This window comes from Mesocricetus auratus, unplaced genomic scaffold (assembly GCF_017639785.1).
Source record: "Mesocricetus auratus isolate SY011 unplaced genomic scaffold, BCM_Maur_2.0 Super-Scaffold_100006, whole genome shotgun sequence".
Taxonomy (NCBI): domain Eukaryota; kingdom Metazoa; phylum Chordata; class Mammalia; order Rodentia; family Cricetidae; genus Mesocricetus; species Mesocricetus auratus.
Genome location: NW_024429190.1, coordinates 33,968,261 through 33,994,135, shown reverse-complemented (window position 1 = coordinate 33,994,135; position 25,875 = coordinate 33,968,261). Strand labels below are relative to the sequence as shown.

Below are 25,875 nucleotides of genomic sequence, written 5' to 3'. Positions count from 1 at the left end.
TTACTGCTTCCATGCCCACCAGTCAGGGGTAATTAGAGTAAGCTTAGTGATGGTCAAAAATAACCTTAAAGAAAACTAAAAGGAACACCAAGAATCTGACAACCAGGATCAAGTTATGCACTTCCTCTTGCTAGTTCTACTGGGTAACTTACAGTCATTGCTGGGTCATTGATCCTTTTGTTCATAACCTTCAGTATACAATGTTACTTGTTCAACTGCCTACTTGACTATGTGGAACAGAGAGAGAATTCTGTTAAATTGTTAGTGCTGAGGGGACAATGTACCCCCAGCCCCGAGATGAGTTCACAATTTGACTCATGCGCATAGAACCAGTGGGGAATGTAACAGTCACCCAGACTTAGCATAACTGATAGTACCTTAGAGGCACCATTTTAACCTGAAAACCCAGCAGAAGGACCCCAACAACTGCCAAAATGGAAACAAAGGCTTAGTCCATAGTTTGAGAAAATTCCCCAAGTAAAAAACAACTAAATGTACTAACATTGCTGCTTCTTGCTAACTGAAGTGTGCCAACCAGTATATTGTTTCCATGAATAAGAGACCAAGAGCTATAAGGCTCAGGGCTGCATGCCATGGGCAAGCTCCCTGTGCAGCTGCTGGCTGGCAATATATTCTTTTTGGCATTAATGGTGTTCGTGTGATGGTCTCTAGTGGGCTTACTTTGCAACAATTTCAAAATGCCATCTTATTTATCCCAGTATTGAAATAGAAGTCTTGCAGGAAATCAAGGGCTGTGGATTGATTGTGTTAAATCCCAGAGTCTAACCTACCTCACAGAGCTTTCGGCAGAACCAAGATACTATCTGTGAAGAACTTAACATAGCACCTGCCACATAGTAACTTTGTGGTAACATTAACTGTTGTTAATATTATTATAAAAGGGTGAAACTGAATTATAAGTCAACCAGAAGAGACGTTTTTTAAAACTGAAAAAATTCTATCCACTATTCAGTCCTTTAAGGGTCAAGAAGACCAGACCCCTCCTTCCTGCTTTCCCCTCCCTCCATCCTGCTTTGCCCTCCATGACTGATTCTTCTTTGACTCAGCTTTTCTCACACATGGCTGGGATTCTTTATTCTATTCACCTGCCACAAATTATCATTCTATGAAAAAGCCCACTTATCTGCACTCAAACTCTGAGTTAATTTTTGGCCTATTCTTTGAAAATTTCCAGCAGGGATTTTCTGCTGTCTCTATAATTATATACAAACACTCTTACAAAAATTCAACATCAGCCTGATATTGTGGTGGATAATGCCCCTTCAGAGTGGCACTATTATACTTCCAATGACAGGATGCTGGGTGAAGTGGTCCTCTCCAAATCGCAAACAGAGACCCTTTGACTACAGGTAAACACTACACAACTATTCATTAGAACCTGAATATAGCACACCACCACCACAGGGAAAGTCAGCTTAAAATCATAAATGTCAAGACATAATTAGCTTAAAGGTCAGGTTTAATTACAATTGTTGAACTGAAATATGGTAATTACTGAAATCACGTTGGAAAATTATTTTAATGGTTTGAACTGTTTTCTTGGTGCCTTTGTTTCTATGAACCGGTGGTTCTTGATGCCTGGAGAAAAAAATAAATAAACGTGAAGGGGTTTGCTTCCCTGTGTAGATAGTAGGGCAGAGAATAAAACAGAGAACTGATTTTAAAAAAAGCCACAACCCTAAACAGTTGTTCCATGTTTTGTGTTATTAATCATTTTCTGATTATTATGTTTTAGATATAATTTTAATGAAGCTTTCAGGGAAGCTCAATGTAGTACACTGTAACAACAGGCAAGCATGCTCATCATTTGGTCTGTTGGCTTCATGACAAAACAAATCAATAAACAAACAACTAGTGAGACAATAACTCAATAAATAGAAGAGGCTGTTTTACCTGTAGGGTCTCTAAGATTTCTATTGGAACTATTTATTGGCTCCCCTACCTATTTTTCTTGTGTGTTTTATTAATCCTCTCTCTCCTTTGGGCTTCCAAGGACTAGAAGGTTTGAACAATCTTTCATTTAATTTCATATTTATATACTATTTTGTTTTGGAAGAAGTCATAATAACTTTCAAAGTTTGGCTCTGTCTTAAAAACAAAATACAAATAAAAACTCCTCAGAAAACTAAGTGATGTGATGATAAGCAGCACAGTTATCACAATCTCCACAGCCCTGACTGAAAACACAAGTCCTTGGGAAGATTTCCTCTGAATACTGATGCATTCCCAGGGGGAAGAAAGAGAGCCTTATGCAGTGGAGCTCTCAGATAGAGATTAGCACTCCCGAAGAGAACCAAAACATCAATTGCTGGAGGAAAAAAATTGTTAAAATGAGGCAGAAACCTACAGAATGTGTTTTGTCAAAATGGAGAACAAAGAGCTAAGGAAACAGTGCATTCCTATCTGAAACACATGCGGAGGAAGACAGCATTCCTTAAAAGAAGAGAAACTGCGTGACACCAAAGCATTCAAATAGCTCTGAAAGAGCCCACTGGTGACAAGAGCCAAGGCAGAGCCTTCACCACAGACAATGCGAGGAGAGTCTATACTCTGCTGCAGTTCAATAATGGAAAAAGAAAATGACATTTAATTAAGAGTTTCCTGCCTTCCAGGTACTTATGACATTGGAACCAGTGTGGACAGAAGGCACTCAAGCTGACATCGACATAGTTCACCAAGAAGTCATTTCCTTCAGATTTATAGCCTACTGAAAGAGAAAAGTGAAAATTCATGACAGCTTTCCATCTGACGGGCTACATCATTAGCATTCATACTGATAGCAGAAATGATTTAAATTTCATAATCTAAGTGAAGATGAGTATCAAAAAATCCTTCTAAAATAGGTCTAATAGCTCTGACTTCTTTATTAGACTCTGCCTATGAAAAAAATGTCAGATAGCAATGAAGAAATCATCAAATGTTAATTTGGGTCTATTTCATAGATAGAAATTCATAATATAAAGTGGCACTATTGTGACTGAAACCTCCGCTCAAGCTCACTGAAAGAGATGTAGTAAACTAACTAGACTTCATTGCTTTCTAAAATGAAAGATGATTGCCTTGTTTGATCTGGTTACAGCAGGCATTGCCAGTCATAACGATGATTATTTATTAAGTACCAATCGCTATTTTGGGGCAATGGAGGAAGGAGAAAGTGCAGCCGTTGGCATGTGTTTTTCAGGGTTGATGAATAAATCCTGTTAACAGAGAGGAAGAAATAAGTGTAAATCTCCCGCACAGGAGAAGAACTGTGCCATCCATTTTTCTGAATTAAAGTGCACTGTCACTGCAAAATGCCCTCATGTTGTTGGAACAGAACTGTATATGAAGATAAACCCTTGAAAGCATAGATAGAGAAATGTTTTTAAACAAAAAGGCATGTGGCTTTTATAGCAGGAAACAAGCCTAAGACCTGGACTAGCCTCATACAGCAGTGAGTACCACTTAAAAATATGTTTAATTTTAAAAGAGGTTAACACAACCCCAGAGGTTCTTGTACAATGTTGCAGAAATAAAGAAAAGAGCAAGAGTTACTGATTCAGAGGATGAGCTGGAATTAAATTTAGCTGTACCACATTTTCACTCTGTGACCTTGAGCAAGCTATTTATCCTTTCTAGTATGCTATTTCCCCATCTGGAAAATACCTAGCTCGTGAGGTTGTTAAGACAAGAGACGGTAGGTTGTATATGAAGCTCCCAGCACAAAGAATTCTTCGGTATGCAAATATTATGGACTTTCTACAGAACTGAAAAAGGAGAGTACTTTGATCTGCTTCTGGGACCTCCTACACATAAATTTATCTGTAGGAACTGAAGGCAAAAGATATGACAGGAACCACTGTTAGTGCATCCAGCATTAACTCATTCCTTCTTCACCAAATTATACATATTGTTTACATCAAGTGTGCCCAGTTAAACAGAGCCTTCCATAATTCCTGGTCAATAACTAAAGTTGGTTTCACATTGGGTATACATGATCTTAAGAAGTGCTATTTGCGAAATATTTCTGGTCCTTTGTTTTCTGTGCATAGGTCATCCCATATGTCTAAGCTTTCCTGAGTTTCAGTGGGATCATGCTATCAGTTATAATTAATGTGTCAGGAATGTGAGTGACTTGGGGGTTGAACAAATCACGTGGCCAATAACCAGGCATGGTCAAGGGGCTGGCTGCTTTCTTACCCTGAGAGTATAGAGAAGGGCCTCAGCCAGTTGTCAGTAGACAAGAAAAATGACAATAAGAAAACTTGATTGCAGTAAGCCTCTCACATTTAGAGATTGGTTCTCATAGCTGCCATTGAACTATCTTGATGAACATACTAGGCACATTCTATGATGACACAGTGAAATGAATAAGAGACAAAAAAACAAGATACTTCCATTATTCCAAATGTTTGTGTGATAGTGTGAACACTCACTTCTACCTGAGGTAGAAAGGGTTATCAAGGCACTCGATGCTTTAGCTGAATCATACTCTTAAGATATTTCAGTGGCTTATCACACCAATAGGGAGGAGAGGCTATAAAAACCATTTCTAACAGAAAGAAGATTGAAAAGGCAGACAGTGGCAAGAGGTTAGCATTCTTGGACACTTCTTGAGAGGCGAACAAATGAGACCAAAGATGTCTGCATGGAGTTTGGATGCTATCTGAAGGGACAGAGGCTTTTCAGCTTTAAACCTGTGTTTGAGTAGTAACATGCATGACACTCTGGCCACTCCCAAATCTTGGAAAGCATGATATCATTAAAATCATTGATGGTAATTAACAATAACATAGGAGAAACTGGCAAGTAATGTCATGTTACTCATGGAAATTCAGGGAAATAATCTGTGAAAATCACACATACAAAATGAATCACTACCTATCTTCAACATTTAAATCCAATTAGTGTCACATACTTTCTAAGCCATCCTGAGGCACTGATACGTCCTTCCAGAGATCTTCAGCTATGGCACAAGGAGCCCTGCAAGGGCTTTACCAAAGGTCTCCATTTTTGTAAAACTGTGTCTATGAAGTAAAACAGATAAAATAGATGGGACAAGATAACCATAAGGACATCACTTAAGAGACTGTCACAGCCAGAAACTATTATAGTTACTAAAGATAACAAGAGAAGGGTTGATTGTCTACCAAATTCCGAGAAAAAATTTCAAGATAAAGTTTGTCACCTTGGGTCTCCGTGGCTTTTGGAAACTATCTCCAAGGCCAGGAATGCAGAAACAGGCAGATCTCTGTAAGCTGGAGGCCAGCCTTGTCTACACAGGGATTTCCATGTCAGCCAGGGTTACATAGTGGAACATTGTCTCAAAAAATATGAAAACTCTCTCCAATTTAAAAAAAATCTTCTTTTCTCTCAGTGACAATATTTATCTGCTTTGCCATTTTGGCTCTTCTTTTAGTCTCCTCATTTACCATCAAATCATCCCTCCCTTCAAAGAGCACATAAATAAATTTTAAGAGTGGAAGTTGGTGAGATGAAATGTTTATCTCTCCCCACAAAACTGGAGATGATAATCCAACTCAACATGTTGAGGACTTGAGCTGAAATAGTGTTAATAAATGAAAACAGAGAATGAGATGGTGAGTTTGTTGTGCAGTATATGTTGTGTAAAACTTATCTTCCAGCCGGGCGGTGGTGGCGCATACCTTTAATCCCAGCACTCAGGAGGCAGAGGCAGGCGGATCTCTGTGAGTTCGAGGCCAGGCTGGACCGACAGCCTTCAAAACAATACAGAGAAACCCTGTCTCGTAAAACCAAAAAAAAAAAACTTATCTTCCTAGTTGGGTAACCAGTTTGCTAAGATATTGTAGGTCCTCAACAAACATGTGCTGAATAAGTTAAAAATCTGAGAAGCAAAATGCAAAGCCAAATGTAGTTTAGAGTATGTCAAGATGTGTCAATCATAACTTTTTCCAAAAAGTGTTTCCTTCTTTGCTGTCATCCCCAAACCTTAAGGCATACCTGGAAGCACCCAGAACAAGTATCACCCCCTCACCTGTGCTTGTTGAACCCAGAGAAATCATTTTAAATAACCCACTATACGTTGTACTGCTGACCATGAGCACATTTTTACCTCCTTCAAAAAAAATGACCCAGAAAATCATTGCTAGTTGATAAGAGTTGGTAAAAGAAATGACACTCGTTCCTGTTGCCTGGGCTTACCAATATGGTGTGTCAGTTTGAAAGTAATTAAACAGCAAATAAAAACAGAAAAAAATAAATTCCACACTTTATTACTATCTTTCTCTTGAGATTATGCTTAATGGGACTCTTTCTGTGATGTCAATAGATGTTGATTCACATATCAGGTTCTCAAGAGAAAAATACTAAAGGAGTAGACAAAGGACAGCAAGACTGGAGTGAGTAGGTTGGCCTCTCCAGAGTTCTTATTCTGAAAGAAAAATTGCAAACTTGTCCACTTACTTTGTCAAAATACCATCTATGAGGGTGACTCCTGCAGAATTTTCCGCAGGGCTATGAAAATGCATCTTGTCTGTAAAGCAAGCTGCAGAATATACAATCTCACTCTCACAATTAATTCATAAAATATTCCAAGAAGCATCATTAGCTTCCCTACAAGTAAATAGGCTAGAATAATCCAATGATGTCATAGTACTTATTGCAAGTTTAATGTGTTCTAAATAACTTTGTATTCTAAGCACTTTGTATATATTGTCTAAGGCAAAAAAATTATGATGATACATAACTAAGAAAGCTTAAAAGCACTCACTTCATTTTATTTCATTTCATTCATATTTCTTTGTTTTTATTTGTCACTTGGATTTGTTTGTATTCTTTTATCAGTAGATCCACTGGATATATGGCAGAAACCAAGGTTCAGTAAGATTAATGAACATATGCTCATTTCACGTAAGAAACAAATGATGGAATTCCACTCATCTGTCTGTTTCCAAAACACATCTTAGCAACCGCCATGTCATATAGAAGCTCCTAGCTCTCATTGTTGAAACTACAAGCAGCAATTTTAACTGAGTGGGGCTTTATAAAAAAGCACATTCCCCTTGTGTCACAGTAACACTTCTGTTTAGAGACATAACACTGACAAGGTTCTGACAACGAACTCCATTCAGCCGGCCCCCAGTTAAAAGCCACCAATGTCTTGCCATGTGCTAGCTGACACAGGCATATAAAGGGCTTTATGAGGTCGTTATTGACCTGTTAATGTCAGTCTGAGCACTAATGGAGTAGTACAGTATCCTCAGAAAACCTTCAGAAACCTGAATCCAGTGGCAATCACCTGGACTAACTCAGAAACATAGTTAACCTGGGATGACTTCCATCAGACAAATGAGGGTTGTGGCTGGTTCATCTTCCTAGGGCAACAACACACATTTAGCAGGGTTCTAGGGAACTAACTCATTTCCTTTTTCAAGAAGCAGACAACTCTCTTAGTACTTGAAATTCCAAGGTATATCACATTGGGAAAGACATAGGTCCTTCTACAAACAAGCATTCTCAACACTTGGCACTTTAAACTGAGGTGAAGGAAAGGTCTAGCAAAATTATTTGGAAGAATGAAGGATGTTATAGCATTACAAGTTCCACTCCTATGGTAAATAAGCAAGCTTTTATTGGGTGGATGTAATTAGAGACAGCTTGGGTACAACTGTTTCTGTCCTCCTGGCTTCCAACTGTTGCTGGACCCTTCTGCAGCCATTGGCAGTATAACCAATCAGTTGTGCCTTGGTGCACCCAGCTGACCTCCTTCTCCTCTGAGATGATGGGCCTGCCCATGAATACGGCTCAGAATTCTAAAGTGAGGTACCAAATCTCAAAGGCACCTTAAAGTGTGCCCTTTCACTGATGCTCCTCTTAGATTCTATCTGACATTCATAATTGTTCTGAGTGTGTGTATATGTGTTTAAGAGGCTCCTGAGAAAATATTCCCAGACTAAGCACGGTGCCTCCCTATTACTGCCAGGGAGTGGGTTTTGCTTCTGCTAGAGATAAAAAAGACTTCAAGGGTAGTTTCCATTTTCATTTTTTTCCTGAAGGAAAGTATGCAGAGACATTTACTTAGCCTTGAAAATGACTTTCTGGCCATGCATAGAAAGATGTTAGATAATTGTACTTGTATGTAGTATCTAAAAAAATTATAAACTTAAGAAATCAAGTACTGGAATGAAAGTTACTTTAGCTTGGGGGCACAAAAGGGAGTCTGGGAAGATGTTAAATATATATATATATATATATATATGAATCTGAAACCGAAAAGGATTATGTATAGCTACTCAAAAGACCTTTTTATTTAAAGCCATGCTTGCTTATTGTATGGAATATGTGAAACTAGGAAAACAAAAATTTTGAAACTCTAAACTTGTTTCCAATACTATGAATCCAGTAACATGATACAGTAATTTAGAGATCACAATGGATCCGGACTTTCAGTGCCCTTAGGGGGACACTTAATGTGTTGAGACTATCTTTGAGCAAAACTTGGCACTCCAGCAGCAGAGTCAAAAGAATCTCCGCAAGTTCAAGGCCAGCCAAATCAGCGGTGGGCTTCAGGTCAATCAGGGAAATACAAAAAAGCCCAAGATCCTGTCATTATTTCCTTAGGTTCCTCTAGTTTATTTCCTTTACAGGGACTTGACTACAAACCTCTGGCTGCTCTGCTTTGTACAGCCTTCATAACAGCAAAGCCCAAAATTCAAGGCAGGAACCCTCGAGATAGTTAATATTGTCAATGGGATAGGATCTCAAATCATCCAGGAGACAAACTCTAGACATACCTATGAGGGAGTTTCCTGCTTAAGTAATTGAAGCAGTAAGACCCACCCTAAAGTAGAAGATATTATTATAGGGGCTATGGTCTAATATTAAATCAAACAGAGAAAGAAAAATGAGCACCAGCATCTCTCTCTCTCTCTCTCTCTCTCTCTCTCTCTCTCTCTCTCCCTCTTCCCTTCTATCATCCCTTCCTCCTTCTCATCCTCCCTCCCCCCTCCTCCTTCCTAAGTGCAGATGCACTAAGACCAGGTACCTCAAGTTCCCATCACCATAACTTCGGGACCAAAATGAACTGTGCTAAGGTACCATGAGCCAAAATAAACACCTGCTTCCTTGAGTTGCTTTTGCAAAATATATTGTTGAAGCAACCCACAGAGTACATGTACTCATTAGGACATAGACAGAAATCCCTGTTTGTTCCTTGGTTCTGCAGTACAAGAAAATGGAAAGATCTCCCATGCTCTTGGTTAGGTAGGATCAACATAGTAAAAATGGCAATCTTACCAAAAGCAATCTACAGATTCAATGAAATCCCTATCAAAATCCTAGCACAATTCTTTACAGACATTTGAAAGGACAATTCTCAACTTTATGTGGAAAAAAAAGTATACCACAACTTTCTAACCCATCATCATACTCACAGGAGGCAGAAGGTTCCTCTGTTAAGTCCCTAAGTTCTTCTAGGACCACAAAGACAAAAGGAGTTAGGAATCTAAGACGTTTTCATCCAAAGGCCAAATGATCAATAAATTTACCACTTTGACCAGAAGACATTTCCAAGGATGCTTTAAAGAACTACTTGGAACATTTTCAAGTTTTTTGCTATTCTTAATAAAAAGTCAGAACAGTTGTGTGAGTTGGAACTCTAGAGGCCAGTGTTCAAACTATACTCAGAGTTGATTAAATGTCTACTGAATAAAAGGCAAATAATATTCTCTATATACTGTAGTCTATATTTTCATCTGACCTACCTCCCATGTTATGTCAGGAATCCTACAAATCAAAAGACACCAAATTGACTTTATTAGTAAGCAAATTAACCAAATGTCTCCTTGATAGTTTTCAATGTACTAATTACATTTGAATTCCAATCTTTTCAATGTCTTTTTCTCTCTCTCACTTTCCCTCTGTATATATGTAAGTGCCACATACAGACACATACACACACACAGACACACACACCTACATATACATATACACATATAAACATGAAATACACAAATTTACATACATGCACACATTATATGCACATACACACATATGTATATACATATATACACACACATATACATACATCCACAAACACACACACCTTATAGAAACATTTTCTAGATAACAGTATTTTTTCACCACAAAAAAATGACATTCAAGAAAAAGAAATAGCAGTTTTCCTCTGTGTTTAGGTATCTTGGGAAACTTTTCCAGTTGGAGAGAGCAATAGGAAGTTGGCCTTCCTCAGTCTATGTCCCAGTTTTTCTATGTTCTCTTAAAACAACTTGTGTCAGAAAATAGTTCATCTTAATCTCCTTTCTTATATTAAATCCTCACTGATAGTTTTCTATAGAGAAACCCAGAAATGCAGCTCAGAGTCCCTGGTTAAAGAAGCACACTTATGCACTCCTGTCAGTGGTTTTTAAACTAAGAGGATTTCTTCAAAGCGCATCCTCGGAGTCTTAGCTATGCAATGTACCGAGGGAGAGAAAATGTGCCAGCATTATCTCCTCTCCAGTATGTGTTCCTTCTGCTTCCTGCCGCATCCTGTAGCTGTGGTACCATCTGTTAATTCACTATTAATTATTTAACTTTTCCTTTGGGGTTGTTAATTGTTGTTAATCTGCCTTCAAAACAGGTTAAAGTCATGCAAGTAAATGAACAACTCAAGGCAGGCAATACATCTCACAAGCCTGCTTCATTATCACAGCTCTTCCGTGTATTTTTAATAAAACAGTGACTTCAGGATTTGGCTGTAAAAAAACTAAGTAATCTTGGGGGGAATACAGAGATTCTTTCAACAGCTCTCTGTGAGAAATGTGACTCCCTCAACTTCCTTTGTGATATAGATAGATATATGAACAAAAATAGACTAGGTATCAAATTTCTAAGCAGTATCTATTTACATTTAAGCAAGTCATTGTTTTGTTGACTTTTTCTAAGTGAAATGTCAACTGTTTTACCCTGAAAATGGGTAACAAGGATCAAATAGTTAACAATAAATGGAAGGATTAAAATAGTAACAAGAGTTAGTCAACTGTGTCTATAGAGTTCACTGTATCTGTTCCTTAAATTTCCACTCATACATCTCCCTAAACAGGCATCTACTAGGAGATTCTGACAGGAATTCATGACAACTTATAAGAAGCCAACATTATCATATTATTTCCCAATGGATTCACCTTCTAACTTTCCAACCATGGGCACTGACTTTCCAAACTGTCCTTTTAAAAATAATCTTTCTCTTATTCCTTCCCATTGTCTATATGTGGTTTCCAAATACTACAGGATTTCAGAAATATGGCTCTTCTTAATTCATTTCTTTTTGGTTCTGAGTCTGCATCATAACTAGATATTATTATATTAAACCCAATTGCTATGTTCTGTTCCAAGCAATAACCCCCAAACTATGCATATCCAGAAGACTTGTCAAACACATGAAAACCATGCACACAATCACCCTCTGGGGGAGAAGACTTCTTCCTGTTTTTCACAGATCTTAGAATTCCTTTGTCCAATCTTAAGGAATTACCACACTGGGTACTTTTCTTAAAGACCCAGGAAAAGCATTTTCCAACCCATGCAGATGAATTGAAGCCACTTGACTGAAATCTAACCAGAGGAAAGGGAATAGGGCTTTCATAAGCATCTTCCCTGCCTGGTCTTGACAAACATCCCACATGATACTCCACTTCTCATGCTGCAAACCACCTGCTACATAAAAGATAAAGGAAATCCACTTGGCTACATTAGACTATTATGAGATTAAAAACCAAACACAGAGACAGACAGACAGACAGAGTATTCAAGTTCTGAGTTCAAGAGTTGCCTGTCTCAACAAGGAAAATTAAATACTATCATCTCATTTTACTTCCCAATATGCAAGAGCTTCAATAAGATAGCCTGACATTGAAAACACCAAAAGAGTAATTATATATATATATATATATATATATATATATATATATATTCTTGCTACATACCAGGTAAATCTGGAGAAAGAAGGAAGAAGGCTGTCTATCAAAATTAACCAGGAACAAGGAATTACAGGGATAGATGATGGGATAAAGATGCAACTGTGTGAGATATAAAACAAATTACTCCATTGAATCCTTTCTGCAAGGGCTAAATTTGTCTCCATCATTTCATACATGAATCTTTTGTTTATTTCCACAACAGTGGAGCAGGAGGCTGCTTTCATATAATGTTTACCATCTCTGCTGTACAAAGACTAATAAAACTACAGAACTTTCTCCATCTTCTAATTGGAAAAAAAATATGCCTAAGTTCCAGCCCTTCACAGTCAGCCCTTTTCTAGTCCCCTTCAAATAGTCTGGTTGGTTTGGACTTTCTCCTGGCTTTGGATTTCAACTTTCTCTGACCTTCAGATCCTCTTGAGCACTAAGCTCAAACAATATGTCTGTGGTTAGCTCCAGTGCCCACAGATGATATGGCAACTCCAGCCAGGACTCAACAGCTTTCTCTTGTAAGTACCAAAGAGTCTCAATTCCCCAGCTGAGATACACTTTTGTAAACAGTCTGATCATTAAATCATCTTCAAAACACATAGACTGAGTTGTCTGCCAAATGTATGCCCAAAAGAAGAAAAAACAATTCAAATATGATCTTTGTAGATCTAGCCATCATAAATTTGGAGACCTATTTTCATCAGATGATTCTATTCAGGAAGCAATAATGCAAGTACAAAAATGAATTTTAAAAAAAGTAGCTCAGAGACATCTGCAATCTACTCCATCACCAGATACAAAACTGAGAGAAAGCCAGGCATCACACATGGTGCCTACAGATGCAGACTATTTGACATGAGCTCTTCCCTGCCCCTGGAAATTCATCTGCCAATGAGAGTATATGTGTTTCAAAAGAAGATTAGCAGCATAAGGTTAAAAATTAATATCATCTTGCTATGCTGACTTCAATTGCTAATTCAAAGACTAGATACCTCAGAATATCCATAGAAAAGGGTGTTTACTAAACCTGAGTTCTCCAGGTACTTGAACCAAACCCAACTACAACCATGGCTGGCAAAGACTGTATATTTAACCATTGCTTAATATTTCTATGTTTCTGACACCCAGGTTCAGGGGAGGGGGTGTCTGGTTCCATGCTGGTCTCTCAGTCATCAGTCTGGGTCCATGAAGAGGCCTTGGAAATTTATGGGACCTTGGAGAGTAGATCAGTATTTATTCCTGGCATACAAATGGACTCTGGAAGCCCATTCCACATGGACAGATGCTCTCTCAGCCTAGACACATGGGGGAGGACCTAGGCCCTGCCTGGGATTATATGACAGACTCTGAAAATCCCTCATGGAAGGCCTTACCCTCCCTGGGGAGAGGAGGGGAGAGGGAATGGGATGGGGGTTGGGAAGAATGGAGGGCTGGGGGAGGAGGGGAGAGGGAATGGGATGGGGGTTGGGAAGAATGGAGGGCTGGGGGAGGAGGGGAGGGATAGGGAACTGAGAGTAACATGTGTAAAAAGTTAGATAAAAATTATTATAAAAATATTTCTATATTTCACTTTCCAGAGATTTTGAAAGTCCTTCTCCCTATAGCCCCTTCTTTGCAATTGATACCACAGATTGGCCAAGTATGTTATCTTCCCTGACAACAAAGCAGGTTTGAATTTTTCAGAATGCAGTACACTCCACATAGGATTCAGGACCTTATTTCAAAACACAATGTCTCTTTGCTAAGCAAATGCACATGAGCTATTTGCAAGACACAGGGTTAAACTGTCTGACTCATGTAGTTAAAACCAAGCAATGAGTCAGTAGAAAGCACCCCTATGAAGTGACTTTTATATAGGCTTGTTCATTGTTCATACAAGCATTTATTTTAAAAGGATGTGATCATCAGTTCCACTCACTAACATTTATATCTATTCAAGCTACAATTAAGTCTTATTGAAATTTTATTTTCATGGTTATTATGAAACTTAATCATGTTAATGGATGAAGCCAGCTTAGACACTCCAAGAAGGCATATCTAACAGAATAGTCTATATAACTGTGGACAGACAACAAAACACCTTTTTGTAAACACCCTCCACAATCTGGTTCCAATGCAATGTGAAGGCAATATTCTACAAATAAAAGGAAGTGGAGAGGCAAATACACAAATAGTTTTGCCTTAAGAAACAGTGAAGGCGATGTTGGCAGGCATCATATATGTCATATATGGTCAAGGTATATATGTGTACATATACCTTTAGGGAAGGGAAAGGCAAAGAAAAGTTAGACAATTTATATAACAATAGTACCCCATGTGAGAAATGTTTTCCCATCCAAGGCTACTCTTTAAATAAAGTGACATCCAAAGTTATAGATTTTCCCATCATCAACTCTCTATTGTAAGAACAGACATTCACTGAAACTAGTTCAAGAAAACAAAACAAAACAAAACAGGCCCTGGCAAGATGGCAGGAAACTGGCAAATTTTACTGGCGTAAAAAGGAAACAAAACAAAATAACAACAAATAACCATGAGACAACACATCTGGAATCACTCGGTGTCAGGAAGACTTCTAGAAGTTTGTTACAGTGAGAGACTGAAAAAGTCTAAAACATCAAGGGAAATGAAGCCAGGCTTTACACAGTGTATCTATAGCTGATGAGTTTATTTTAAATGGTTTTCCAAAAATCTTAAGCTAAGTTTGTATCCAGTGTTCCTTGGATGCTGACTTATATTGGCATTGACATCACTAAGTATAAAGACATGGCACACAAGGGGTCTAATGTGTCTGGATGCAGTTTACAATCTCTAACTATGTTAAATTGAGTGAGCTCTTATTTCTTTTTTTTTTATTTTAATTTTAAATAGCTTGTTTTACATGTCAATCCCAGTTCCCTCTCCCTCCCCTCCTCCCGCACTCCCCTTCCACCCTCCCTCCCACCCTATTGCCAAATCCTTCCACATAGGGGATGTCTAGAGTCTATCATTTTACTCTTGGTAGGGTCAAGGCACTCCCCTAAGAGTCCAGGCTGAGAGAGCATCTCTATTTGTGCTATAGGCACATGAAGACAGATTGTATACCAGGGATAGACACTGATCCACAGCTCAGAGCCCCATAGGTTGTCCAGGCCTTCTCACTGACACTCACATTTGGGGGGTCCAGATCAGTCCCATTCTGGCCTCCCCACTGTCGGTCTGGGGTCCAAGAGCACTCCCCTGTTCAGATCAGCTGTCTCTGCTGGTTTTGCCAGCCCATTCTTTGCCAATTTGCTCATCATTCCTCTCTCTCTGTCACTGGGTTCCTTGGGTTCAGTTCAGTGCTTAGTTGTGTGTTTGCCTCTGCTTCCATCAGTCCCAGGATGAAGGCTCCCGGATAGTTATAGACATCAAGTTCATTATCAGGAATGGGCATTCGAGGTGGTCCTTCCACTATTGCTTAGCTTGCCAATTGGTGTTATCCCTTTAGATCACTCGAGGTCGCTCTGGTGCCTGATCTGTCTTCGATCCTATGATTCCCTCTTCCCCCTATTCTACCCCCACACCCTCAACTTCCTGTTCCCCCATGACCAACTCCCTTCCTCTTTACCCCCTCTATTCTTCCCAGGTCCCACTACCCCCCCTCGCCCTGTTCCCCATCCATTCAGAGGATCTTGTCTCCATCCTCTTCTCTTGGGTATTATGCATATATGCATATCTTTTAGGTTCTTTCCTGTTTCCCAGACTCTCTATCTGTGGAAGTGCAGACTGGCACTATCCTGATCCATATCTAAAATCCATATATGAGTGAGTACATACCATGTTTGTCTTTTTGCGACTGGGTTACCTCACTCAGGATGGTTTCTTCCAGTGCTATCCATTTCCCTGCGAATTTCAAGATTCCATTGTTTTTTTCTGCTGAATAATACTCCATTGTGTAAATGTACCACATTTTCTCTATCCACTCTTCAGTTGAGGGGCATCTAGGTTGCTTCCAGGTTCTGGCTATTACAAACAATGCTGCTATGAACATGTGGAGCAGATGCCCTTGTTGTATGAACCTGCCTCATTTGGATAAATGCCTAAGAGTGGAATTGCTGGGTCTAGTGGTAGATTAATTCCCATTTTCCTGAGGAATCTCCATACTGATTTCCAAAGAGGCTGTATGAGTTGGCATTCCCACCAGCAGTGGAGGAGTGTTCCTCTCTCTCCACATCCCCTCCAGCATAAATTGTCTTCGGTGTTTTTGATTCTAGCCATTCTGACAGGAGTAAGATGGTATCTCAGAGTTGTTTTGATTTGCATTTCCCTGATGGCTAAGGATGTTGAGCACTTTCTTAAGTGTCTCTTGGCCATTTTAGCCTCCTCTACTGAGAATTCTCTATTTAACTCTGTACCCCACCTTTCAAGTGGATCCTTTGGTGTTTTGGAGACTTGTTTCTTGAGTTCTTTGTAAATTTTGGAGATTAGCCCTCTGTCAGATGTAGGGTTAGTGAATATCTTTTCCCATTCTGTGGCCTGCCTTTTTGTCTTTTTGATTGTGTCCTTTGCCTCTTATTTCTTACTTCAGATACTATGTAAAATCTTAGCCTGTACCCTGAACTTATACCACTTTTTTTAAAACATTTTTCCACCCTTCACAGTAATACAGGCTTATGTATACTTTTCTTAATTCACATAAAGAAAAACAAGAGCTTGGAAGTTCTTCTTAAATGGAAAAAAAATGTAGAACTCAACTATCATTTTCTCAGTCTAATTTGGTGTGTGTGTTCCAAAAGACAACCATTGCTTGACAATATCCTCAGGATATTATCTCTCTTGTTTTTTGAGATAGGGTCACTCTTTGACCCAGAACTTGAAGATTCAGGTGGTCTCTCCATCCAGGAGCCTGAGGAACCCAGCTGTGCCTGCATCCTCAATACTGGGATAACAAGTAGGTACCATCACACTCAAATTTATTAAAAGGAATCTGGGTGTCAGACATAGGTCTTCATGATTATACAGTAAGCACTTTTAATAAACTGGCAGAGGTATAACAGCCTCTGACTCACTATTAATTTAGACTGAGTTCTACTGTCTTTGACAAGTAAAAACAAATGTATAAATAATAAAAAACAAACATATCTTTTTTCATTCCCAGCCCCCTAACTAACAGGCCCATTGCCCCCATTCTGATCTTCCCCATTTAATGTCCCTGGAATTTAATGATATCAAGTTCATTGTCATTTAAGCCTCCCTTCGTTCAATAGCTGGAGAAATTGCCATTGGTATGCAAACGGGTCTCAGGCAAGGAACATTACTCTTTAATCTCCTAATTTTAATTGGTATGCCATCATGCAGACTGGGCCTGCTAATGGCTTAGTTTGTAGATTAAGACCAACAGACCTGAACTGTGTGTGCCATTAGTTACAAATAAAAGAACTAAAAACACTGAACAATGATAAAAGGGGCCATTCCAAATAAGAGGAAAGATGATTCCTCCTCATGTTCTCCAAGGTTCATGACCCTAATTCGATGTCCATTTGCACCATGATTTGGATTAATGCTTTCTGCTTGGTCAGATAATTTCAGAACAGTTGGTAAATTGAAATGATTTGCTGTGCACATACCAGTGTTCTTGCTGGCCCAGGGAATGTTTCTAAATGATTTCATCACAAAAGGCATTACTTCCACTGATAGAGCTGTTTCTTTCATTAGGAAACTAATATTTTAAATAAATCAAAAGAATCTGTATATTTATCTTCAGTGGAATGTATTTACATGGTTTTTGGTGTCTTTTCATTCTCCACTAAGTTAAGAATCTAAAATATGTTCATTTCCAAAGAGATCACACACATGTCTGGTGCCTGTGAAGAAAATGTAAATTTCAAGTGAGAAAGAAATCTATGTTTGGAAGCAGAGATGGTAGGTAGATGACAATAGACAGGTAGGTATGTAGATAGATAGATAGATAGATAGATAGATAGATAGATAGATAGATAGATAGATAGATAGGATAGATGATGAGGAAAAAATAGATTAGATGAGAAAATAATAGAGTATTATAATTAAGGTAAGTCTGCTCATCTCTCAGAAGAAGTAGTAAGAACAATAGCCATGAACGAAGGAGTAAACACAAAGAAAGGAAGACTGCATTGCCCCTAAAAGAGAATGAATGAAATACAAAGTGATGGTGCATTGGTGGATGCTGTGAGTTGCATGGTCCAGCAAAAGATATACTGAATCCTACATAAATGCCTATAAATGTTACCTCATATAGAAATAAAGTCTTTTCAGATGATCAAGTCATGATGTGGTAACTTAGATGGGCTGTGATCTGATATGACAGGTGTCTTTATAATAAGAAGAAATTTGGACTCAAGAGACAGACACGAACATTGACAAGGTTATGTGAAGATACATAAAAAGGACATGCCATATGATCAGAGCAACACACCTACAAGCTAAAGAACTCAGAGAACAACCACTGTGCCTCAGAAGCAGTCATTCATGGATGACATCATAGATTTGGACTCTTAGCCTCTAGAACTACAGGAAAATTTGATGTTTGTTATCCATCTGTCTTATTGTGCTTTGTTACAACAGCTAGTTAACTGAAGTGGTACTTACCTGATGCTGAACATACCATGGCCACCATTTCACTTTGTTCTGCTTCTTCTGCTAAGGAATATAGTTTTACAGAAGCTTGAAACAAAATCTGAAGAGTAAGTAACTAACCGCTATGGAAGTCCTTCATAAACCATGTTTTTCAATCTTTAAACAATCCCGAAGGTACCTGTTATCATCCTTTCTTATCCAAAGGGAAAACTGGAGCTCTGGCACACTGAATATCTTTTCCCCAGAAGCAAAGCTGGAAATTAATAGAGCTGGGATTTGAGCCAACAACAAAGCATGCTACTATATGAAGCACTCTACTACATCACACTGCCTTTAATAATTTTTCAGGGTGAATAAAACAAGGGAATAAAATCTGAGAAGACTAATGAAGTTCCTGCCAGATGACTGCATCATTTTAATGCTGAAATCACTACAAACATGAACTGAGGGTTCTGTGAACTAAACAGGACAGGAACAGGGATCTGGTGGCAGGGGAGGATGAGATTATCCACTAGGGCCTCTTCCTTCTCTGCTGGGGGGCATAACTATACAGGGAGGACACATTGCTTCCATGCTACAAGCATTGTTAGGTTACTTCATCCACTGCAGAGCTACACCTTAATAATGGGAAAAAATAAAAGGAAAAGGTCACTCATCCGGGAATCAGCCTTTAATCAGATATCTGAGCCCTTGGGGTACCTGACATGGTAGACAGCAAAGCAGGATCAGACATTGCCTCTATCTGCACAAAGCAATAGAAGTCATCAGGTGGTTAAAAGGTAGAGGGGGGGAAGATTAGGGGCCAACAGGTAGATCATTCCCCGATGTCAAATTAGAAAAGTGTCTGATCTTCAGGGGCAGCATGTTCCATGTCACAGCGGAGCCTCCAAAGGCTGTCCACCACTGGGGGAAATAGGCCACTCTCCTTTCTATAGCTTCAACACTGAACAACCAGCGTTGGCCCTGGAGCCAGTGGAGAGCATTTACATTTTGTTTTGCTTTATTTGGGTCAATGATGATCAAACCCCTGTGCTTCTGAGGCAGTCTCCAAAACAGATGAGTGTAAGAAGAGCAATTAACATTTGATATGTATGAAGCAACATAATAGTAACCGTGTGTGTGTGTGTGTGTGTGTGTGTGTGTGTGTGTGTGTGTACACGAGACACACACAGGTGTCTGTAGGGGTATCCACAAAAATGTGGAGTTCAGAAGTCAACTTCAGATATCTCCTTGGGAGTCACTGCAACATGAAAAATAAAAGACCCAGAGACTGATATTGGGATTCAAACTTCAAGCTGAAGATCAGAAAAGCAAAGCAGCTAGCCTCTGGCTCTTACCTCCACCCAGCTGAAATGGCAATCCTGTCTCCATGAATCCTCATAGGCAAAAGGCTCTGAATTCTTGTCTCCTCCTCCTTTTATTCCTTTCTCTGCCCAGTCATATCACTCCTGTCTCCACCTCCCTAATGCTGGAATTGACTATGTATGATCCTAAGTGCTGGCATCAAATGTATGAGCTGTGTTACTCTTCATTCTTGTGGAGGTCAGGGTGGCCTTAAACTCAAAGAGATCCATCTGCCTGTCTCCTGAGCCCTGGGTTTAAAGGTGTGTGCCACCACTGTCTATTTTCTTTAGCCAACTAGTATGGCTGGCTTTGCAAACTGATCTCCAGTGGCTTTATTGGATTATAAACAATATATCACCACACATCTGCCTTGTTTTTGTGAGATAGGGTCTTTCACTGATCCAGAGATCACCAAGTAAGCTACATTGGATGATGAGGAAACGCAGGACACCTGTCTCCAACCCTGTATTCCTGCAATTATAATCACGCACCACGATGCTTATATTTTGTGGGTATCACAGATCAAATGCAGCTCCCTGTGCTTGAACAGCTTGTGCACGAAGGCTTTTGTTGACTGAACGGTCTCCCTAATCCCCCTAACAGTGACTGCTTTATGTCAATAACCCTGACATGCTTTATGATTGCCACATACATGACAGTGTTGTATATTTGGAAAGTATATAGATTAAGCAAGTAAAATCCAGTCGAACAGCTGTTTTTGACCCCAGTGAGGATAGCCAAGCTTGAACTGGGAAATGGGACTTATCCAAGTCAGCTACAAAACGACAAAGCCAGGGCACATTATTAGGCTTATTGTATCTCAAAAGCAAATATTTCCTTCCTTACAGAAAAAGTGGTAGTCTTTGAATGGGGAAAGCAGATAAAGGCACAGTCATTCTCACATGAAGTTCCCTATTCCAGTTTGCAGATTTTATGACATTGAACCTATAGGGACATCAGAGATAAGCAAATAAGAAGGGGGAACCAATAATGTAAGTCATGAGCAAAAGTATCTTCAGTAGACATGGATTTAACCAGATGTATAGAATCAGAGGCTCAAGGGACAGTAATGTAAAAAAAGATGATGGCTCCTCCAAAGCAAAGGCATGCATGTAATCATTTGGCATAAGGGAAACAGAAGAGAGATCCAGGTATCTATTGTCCCCATCAAAACAATGGTGTCTTTGACAAACACAAGCCTGGTGAGCATATTACTCCCACCTGAAGAAGCTTCAATATTATAAGCATGTGGCAGTTAGCCAAAGAGATTCTTCATGTCCAAGTATTGACAATTCCACCATCTCATATGGATAGGGTGAACTAGGCCACTATCAGGCAAATGAACTCATTAGCAGCAAATGCTATGCCCTAGGCACTCACAAGGGACTGAATTTGAGAAGAGAAAATATTATTTATTTATATTATGAGCACAGTTCCAGTCATAAAGAATATGCTTAGTGAACTTTCATGGCAAAGATTCAATTATGAATAGGTGGTGAATAAATCAAAAATCTTGACAAGTCACCATTGAAATAAAGCAAGAACTGGGGAAGGAGATGAACTGTCCACAGCACAAGGATTGTTGGTAGAAACACTAAAGTCTTAACTTACATTAAATATGGGCTGCACATTGAGGATAGAGCAAAATTCTCTCTGCCCTCAGGAATCAATTCAGAGATGCATAATTGGTCAAAATGCTATAGAATAGGTGACTGTGCACTGGCCCACCCTACCTAGGCTCTGGAAACACCAAAGAAGAGGTGGGAAGTGCCAGAGGATGGGAGAATGCAGTGAAATTCTGCTCACTGGGCATGGCATGGCTTTTGCACTCACGAGCTAACAGCATCTGGGTTACCCATACTAAATCAAGCAACACAAATTTTGAGAAGAGAGAAGTACTCTCCATGCCCTACCTCTTAAGGAGGTGCTGTCAATAGCTGATGGCTCCTAGGGGAAGAGGTGCATTATTTTCTGAGACTTATTGCCACAGATTAATGTCCCTTGCTGCAGCAGATGGCTCCACACCAATGCGCATATAGACACACACACATCCATGTATGTATATTTGTGGACATATGTATGTATATATGAAAATTACCTTGTCAGTATACAAATTAATATTCAAAAAGTCAATTTCTGAAATTTTGATAAGGATTGGGTTGAATCTATGAATCAAGATTACATTAGGAAATTGGTATACTGATATTAGGTCTCCCTATCCACAAATATAAGATCTCTACCTCTCTCTTCATTTGTTTAACATTCCTATGACTACAAAATTTTGCTGAAGTCATAGGGATTTCAGTATATTGTTGAAACACAGTACAAAGAAAAGACACCAGTAGGAAAGTTGAGTTTTCTATCCTCTAAATAGATGTCAGTTCCTGACTTTTTAAATAGTTTCTTTACCAAATTCAGGAAGTTACTCTCCATTTTGGTTTACTACTTTGTATTTTTTTCATGAGTGCAGTTAGATATTTGTTAAGGGCTTTTTCTGTATCTACTGACAGGAAGATGTAATTTCTCTTTTTTAGAAAATCAATGTGATTATTTTATCTACTTAATTTTGAATTCTGAGTAATTTCATTATATGCAAGCATTATATATACACATACATATATAAATTAAGTATGAATTGTCAAATAAGTACTGCAGTTGTTATTTTGAAAGAACTAGTCTCTATTAACTTAAAATCAAAACATGCAATGTTTGTGTACTCCTTCTGATGGCTTTCTTTTATATAGACCTCAGCTTCTGATGTGTTATTTTCCTTCTCTCTGAACTATTTCTTTTAACATTTCTTGTAAGGCAGGTACACTGACAATAAATGCATCCAATTCTTGTTGGCAAAGATTTTATTTCCATTTCAGCTTTGAAGAATAATTTCACACAATGCAACACTCTAGGTTGCTGGGGTTTTTTTCTACCTCTCTCTTTCCAAACCTCATACATTTGACTCTGCTATCTCCTTGCTTGCCTGGTTTCCTAGGAAAAGCAACATATCGCTTTGACCATTGCCACTCTGCAGCATTGTGCCGTGTCCCTCTTACTTATTTCAAGATTCTTACAAAATTTTTGTTGATGACTTTCTTTTCTGGGAAATCACTTATCATGTTTGGATTTTTTTCTAGCCTTCTTGGCTCTGTGATATGATGTCTGACATTAACTCGTAAAAGTTCTTAATCATTCTTACCTTGAATACTGCTTCTGCTTCTTTTTCTATTTTCTTTTCTTTCTTGTGCACGTATTACCCACAGTGCACCACTTCACATTTTCTCATGGGTCTTAAGAGGGTTCTTACAGGATTTACACCCTCCCTCGTTTTGCTTTTCATTCTTAAAATCTTCCAAAGTCGTAGTTTTTATTCTCCTCTCATATGTTACATCTTGCCTGCAGTTTCCCCTCCTTCCTCTCCCCCAGTCTCTATCCCTCACTTTCTCCCTCCCCCATATCTACCTCCCTGACTTCTCCCTTCATAGAAGAACAGGCTCCTAGGGACATCTACTAAACACATCATAATATGTTACTGTAAGACTTTGCACATTCTATCTCATCAAGGCTGTATGAGGCAACCCAGTAGGAGGAAAATGGTCTCATAAGTAGGCAAAAGAGTCAGTGACCACCACCCATCCCCATCCCCATTCACAATGTTAGGAATCCCACAAAAACACCATGCTACTCAGCTATAAAATATATGCAGAGGACCTAGGTCAGACTTCTACAGGCTCTCTGATCTGTGAGATCCTATGAGTCCTGGTCAATTGATTCTGTAGGCTGTGTTCTCTTGGTTTTCCTGACCCCTCTGGATCCTTCTATCCTTCCTCTCCATCCTCCGCAGAACTCCCTGAGCTCCACCTGCTCCCATCAGTTGCTGGATGAAGTCTCTCTGGTCTCCTTGATGAGGATTCTACTAGGCTCTGGTTCCGGAACCCTCTACAGACAGGATGAATGAACTGTGAGTCTTGTGTTTTGTGACTGAATGGGTGTCTCAGTTCCTCTGCTTGAGGCCTTGCCTGGTTACAGAAGATGGCCAGTTCAGGCTCCGTGTCCCCATTACTAAGAGTCTTTGATAGGGTTAATCTCATAAATTCCATGGAGTTTCCCTTGCACTAGGTTTCACCTCGCCCCCAAAATGACCCCCCATTCCAGTTGTTTCCCCTAGTATTTTCTCCCTCCCCACTACTTGATTGCTTCTGTTCTCAATTCACTTAAGATTGTCAGCAATGCTCCCTACACCACAAAATGCTTATTCCACCTGGCCAAAGTCATCTGTGACAATGTTGGCATTGTGGAAGGATTCATGATCACATTCTATGCCATCATTGCCATGCAGAAGCCTGTAGGTGTCCCCTCTGGGAAGCGATGGTGTGATGGCTATGGGGGTTATGCCCAGAACATCATCCCTGTATCCACTGGTACTGCCAAAGCTGTGGGCAAGGTCATCCCAGAGCTGAACAGGAAGTTTACAGGCATGACCTTCTATATGCCTACCCCCAATGTGTCTGTCTGAAGAAAGCTGTCAAGTATTAAAACATCAAGAAGATGGTGAAGCAGGCATCCGAGGACTCACTGAAGGAAACCCTGGGCTTCATTGAGGACTAGGTTGTCTCCTGCAACTTTAAATGTGACTCTCACTCTTCTACCTTTGATGCTGAGGCTGGCATGACTCTCAATGACAACTTTATAAAGCTCATTCCTAGAGTGGTGAATTCCATGATCTACTTGGCCTCCTAGGAGTAAGAAGCCCACCCTGGACTACCCACCCCAGCAAGAATATAAGAGCAAGAGAGAGGCCTTCAGTTGCTGAACAGTCTCGTCTCAGACCCTGACTTGGAACATATCCCTCACAGTTTCTATCCCAGACGCCCAGAATAACAAGTCAGGCTTAGGGAGCCATCAATAAAGTTCATTGCATCAATTAAAAAGCATTGGGTGAAGAGCTGCTGAGGAAGGCACTTAGCCTTAAACTCTGAACTCAACATATACACATACAGACATGAACACACTCATACATACATGTACACACACAGAGAACATAAACACATAGACACAGAGTTCTGTGAGTCTCATGAATTAAAATAGAATGATCTGACTAATTTCAAGATGGTTCCTCTGTAAGAGGTCCCCTGGTAGTTTACTGATTAGGTAGGATTCAGCATTTACACAATTATTCCCTTCCCGATCTCCTGATGTCAACACAAGACAGATTTCTCTGGTGCATATTATGAGAACCTGGTAGACCTCTAACTTAAAATTCAGAAAAGCATGAAGACCCAGAATTAGGCCTACTTACAGTTTTTTTTAATTCAAACATCTTTAAGCTTCTAGTAGGACATCAGTTAGAGTTCAGGCTTCTGACTTCTGATTAAAGTTGCTGCTCATGTTCTTTTGTTCTAGCAAGCTATGATCTCCACATCTGCTTGTTCATCTCTCTAACTTGGGATACAGAAGTCTATCCTTTGATCTCACATCCATGATCCATTGAAGACAAATTACTTTGTTTTTTTTTCATTTCTTTGGCTTTTTGTTGTTATGATGAGGGATCAATTACATGAGTGTCTTAGTTGAGTTTTTATTGCTATGGTGAAACACCATGAGCAAAAAGTGAATTGGGGAGGAAAAGGTTTATATGGTTTACACTTCCAGATCATAGTTTATCATTGGAGGAAGTTAGAACGGGGACTCAAGCAGGGCTGGAGGCAGGAACTGATACAGGGCTCATAGAGGAGAGCTGCTTACTGGCTTGCTTCCCCTGGCTTGCACAGCCTGCCCCCTCAGGGATGGTACCACCCACCATGGGCTAGTCAGTCCTCCGTTGATCACAAGAAACTACATTACAATTATATTTCATGGGAGCATTTCCTCAACTGAGGTTCCTTCCTCTCTGATGACTCTATCTTGTGTCAAGTTGACACACAAAACCAGCCAGTACAACTGACCCCTTGTCAACTTGACACACAATTAAATCATAACACTTCCTTTCTTATTCATCTCCAAGATCTCA

At 39.4% G+C, this 25,875-nt stretch overlaps 1 pseudogene; it reads left to right on the top strand.

The window, feature by feature from the left end:
- LOC121140743 overlaps nucleotides 1-24,473 on the top strand; it is a 42,624-nt pseudogene extending 18,151 nt beyond the window's left edge.
- The last annotated feature ends 1,402 nt before the right edge of the window (nucleotides 24,474-25,875 follow it).